The sequence below is a fragment of the Chrysochloris asiatica genome, unplaced genomic scaffold (genome assembly GCF_000296735.1).
Source record: "Chrysochloris asiatica unplaced genomic scaffold, ChrAsi1.0 scaffold00153, whole genome shotgun sequence".
Classification (NCBI taxonomy): domain Eukaryota; kingdom Metazoa; phylum Chordata; class Mammalia; order Afrosoricida; family Chrysochloridae; genus Chrysochloris; species Chrysochloris asiatica.
Window position 1 is genome coordinate 1,582,881 of NW_006408671.1, and position 4,301 is coordinate 1,587,181.

Here is a 4,301-nt window from a genome sequence, read left to right on the forward strand (position 1 = left end):
GACAGACATATATATATTATATATATACATATGAGGAGTTGGACTGCTAACTTCAAGGTTAGTAGATAGAAACTACCAGTTATTACCCGAGAAAACGATGAGGCTTTCTGCTCCCGTAAAGATTCATAGTCTTGGAAATCCTATACAGGGTTGCTATCAGTCAGAACTGACCCCATGGCACACAACCACCCCCACCAAATATATATGGTTGTTGTTAAGTGTTAAGTCATGTCAGTTTCAATTCATAGTGACCCTGTACAGGGTTTCCAAGGAGTCCAGGTATCCACCTGTCTGGATATATCAAACAAAATGAACTTAGCACATGAAATAAATAAATAAACAAATAAATAAGCTAGCACAATGATAAAAACCAGAAAAAACCGATGGCATTAAATTATTGCCTGTCATTAATTACAATGAATATACACAAATTATATATATACATAAAGGTATAACTGTAGCATAGTGGTTATGAATTGGGCTACGAACCACAAGGTCAGCAGTTCGAAACTACCAGCTGTTCTGCAGGAGAAAATTGAGGCTTTCTGCTCCCGTAAAGATTTACAGCCTTGGAAACCCTGTACAGGGTCGCTGTGAGTCGGAACCGACTCCACGGCACATAACAACAACCACAACATGTAGCTATATGTACACAAAGGGAGAGTGAAGGAGAAAAAGAGAAGGACTTCCAAGAGAACAAGGAAACAATGAATAAAACTAAGGTAATTACAGACAATAAAAAGAATATCAAAAGTACCCAAAAAAAGACAATCCATGCATGGTACTTTTAATATTCCTCTCCAACACCATGACTCACGTACTCCAATTTTTCTACGGTCTTCCTTATTCACTGTTCAACTTTAACATGCATATGAAGCTTTTGTAAATACCATGGGTTTGATCAGGTGCACATTAATCCTCAAAGTGACATCTTTGCTCTTCAACACTCTAAATAGATCTTGCACAGAAGATTTGCCTAATGCACTAAATTGGTGGATTTTTTGACTACTGTTTCCATGAGTGTTGATAGTGGGACCAAGCAAATGAAGTCGAAGTCTTTGACAACTTCATTCATTTCTCAATTTATCATGATGCTATTTATTAGTCCAGTGGTGAGAACTTTTGTTTCCTTTACACTGAGGTGCTACTCATACAAAAGGCTGTGGTCTGTGGTCTTCCTCAGGAAGTATTCTAAATGTTCTTCCCTTTCAGAAAGCAAGGTTGTATTGTCTGCATATCACAGACAGTTAATGAGTCTTTCTTCAATCCTGATAGCACATTCTTCATGTAATAGTGCTTCTCAGATGATTTGCTCAGCACACAGATTGATTAATTTTGGGGAAAAATTACATACCTGATACACAGTTTTCCTGATTTCAAATCTTTCAGTGTCCTTTGGTCTGTTTGAATGGCATCGTCTTGGTCTATGTACAGATTTCTCGGGAGCCCAATTAAGTGTCGTAATGCACATTCCCTGTAATTTTGACCCTATCGTGTCATGATACATATAACCAAAAGCCTTTGCATAGTTAATTAAGTATAAATAAGCATCTTTCTGGTATTTTTTTGCTTTCAGCCATGTTCCATCTGATATAAGCAATGGTATCCCTAATTTCATGGCCTCATTGGAATCTGGTTTAAACCTATGATTGCTCCCTGTCATTGTAATGTTGCAGCCATTTTTGAATTATCTCTAGAAAAACTTTACTTGCATGTGAGTTATTTATATTGTTTGATGATTTCCCCATTCTATTTTTATCAGGTCTCTTTGGAATGAACACAGATATGGATCTCCTCCAATCAATTAACCAGGTAGTTCTCTTCCAATTTTCTTGGCATAGATGAGTAACTGCTTCCTGTGAGGAAACAGTTTGTTGAAAGATTTAAGTTTGTATTTCATCAGTTCCCAGAGTCTTGTTATTTGCCAATGCATTCAGTGCACTCTGGATATTTCTTTCCTAACTCCAGGTCTTTGAAAGTTTCGTTATAAAGACTTCAATTTGTCTTCTCAAGCAGCCCTTGGAATTTTCTATTCAACTCTTTTATTCCCTCATTTTGTCCACTTGCTAAGCTATGCTGGAGTGTAAGTCTCTTCTGACATCCATTTTGGTCTTTTCCTTTTTCTTCTTAATGACTTTTGCTTTCCATATGTATGGTGTTCTTTATGTCATTCACAACTCTTCTGGTCTTTAGTCACTAGTGTCTAATGCATCCAATCTGTTCTTCAGATGATCTCTAAATTTAGGTGGCATTTGTTCATGATCATATTTTTTGGCTCTTGTGAATGTTTTAATTTTTTTCTTCAGCTTCAGCCTGAACTTGGATGTGAGCGACTGATGATCTGTTCCACAGTCTGCCCTAGTCCCTATTTTAGATGATGACCTGGAGATTTTCCTCTATCTCTTCCCACAGATGTAGTCAGTTTGACTTTTGTGTATTCCATCTGGTAAGGTACATGTGTATAGCCATCTTTTAAGTTGTTTAAAAGAAGTATTTGCAATGACTTAAGTCATTATTCTTGCAAAATTCAATCATGTGATCCCCAGCACCATTTCTATCACTAAAGTCATATTTTCCAACTAACTGATACTTTCTTTTTGTTTCTAACATTCATATTCCAATCATCAGTAATTATCAATACATATTGATTGCATGTTTGATTAATTTCAGACTGAAGAAATTGATAGAATTCTTCAATTGCTTCCTCACTGGCTATAGTGTTTGATGCATAAATTTGAATAACAGTGGTTTTAACTGATCTTCCTTGTAGGTGTATGAATATTATCCTATCTTGTTGTTGTTGTTGTTAAGTGCCATTGAGTCGGTTCCAACCCATAGAGACCCTGTATAGGGTTTCTGAGGAGCAGCTGGTGAGCTTGAACCACCGATCTTGCAATTCAAATGGCTTTGCAGTTCAATCAGTTTTGTGTTTTGGCGCAAACAGCATTATGTTTCAAGATAGATCTTGAATTATTTCTTTTTATGATAAATACAATATTCCTCTTGAATTTGTCATTTGTGTCATAATAAACCATATAATTGTTAGATTCAGCATGGCCAATACCAGTCCATTTCAGCTCACTAATGCCTAGGATGGCAATTTTTATTCATTCCTTTTCATTTTTGACAACTTCCAATTCTCCTTGATTCATACTTCATACATTCCATGTTCTTATTACCAGACATTTTACATTGGAAAGATGAGGCTTTCTACTCTAGCAAAGATTTACAGCCTCAGAACCTGTATTCAGGCTTACTATGAGTTAGAGCCGACTCCAATGGCACACCATTACTACAACCATAACCACCAAGTATCATATAAACTTATTTGTGCATTGTGGCTTTCAAAGGGCCACAATAAAATAATTGGGATGTATACATTATAAATTAATAAATGTTGAATCTATACAGACTATTTAGCGTAGTGTTTATGAATCGGGCTGCTAATCTCACAGTCAGCAGTTCGAAACTACCAGCTGTCCCGTGGGAGAAAGATGAGGATTTCTGCTCCCGTAAAGATTTATAGCCTCAAAAAACCTGTACAGGGTCGTTATGAGTCAGAACCAACTCCACGGCACATAACAACAATAACAACATACAGACTATGTATCGGAGTCCTGGTGTAGTGCTGTGGGTTAATGCGCTAGACTGCAAAGCTGTTTGAACTGCAAAGTCGACAGTTCAAGCTCACCAGTTGCTCCTCAAAAACCTACATAGGGTTGCTATGGGTCGAAACCGACTAGACGGCACTTCACAAAAACAACAATATCTACTTAGTTTATAGATGGAGAAAAACTAACAATTTATATAAAATTATTATTCATATTTATGTTGATCAAAGTGCCTATCATAACTGAATATTTCATTTTATGCTACTTATTAGTAGTAATATTTTCATTTTCAAACTTTCCTGAAGGAAATATACATATGTATATGAGTCCCAGTGTGTCACTTTAGGGAACATACTGGACTGTCAACAGCCAAATTGGTGGTTCAAACTCACCAGTTACTCCTCAGAAACCCTGTACAGGATCATTATGAATCAGAAAGAATTCGACAGTAAGTAACACCAGCAACATGGATGTGTGTGTCTATATATATGTTTATGAAGACCTGTATATGTGTGTATATGTATATACATATATATGTTTATGGAGATCTGGTGTGGCACTGTGGGTTAATGCGCCAGACTGCAAAGTCATTGAACTGCAAGGTCGGCAGTTCAAGCTCGCTCCTAGGAAACTCTAAACAGGGTCGCTATGGGTCAGAATCGACTCGACGGCACTTAACAACAACAACAA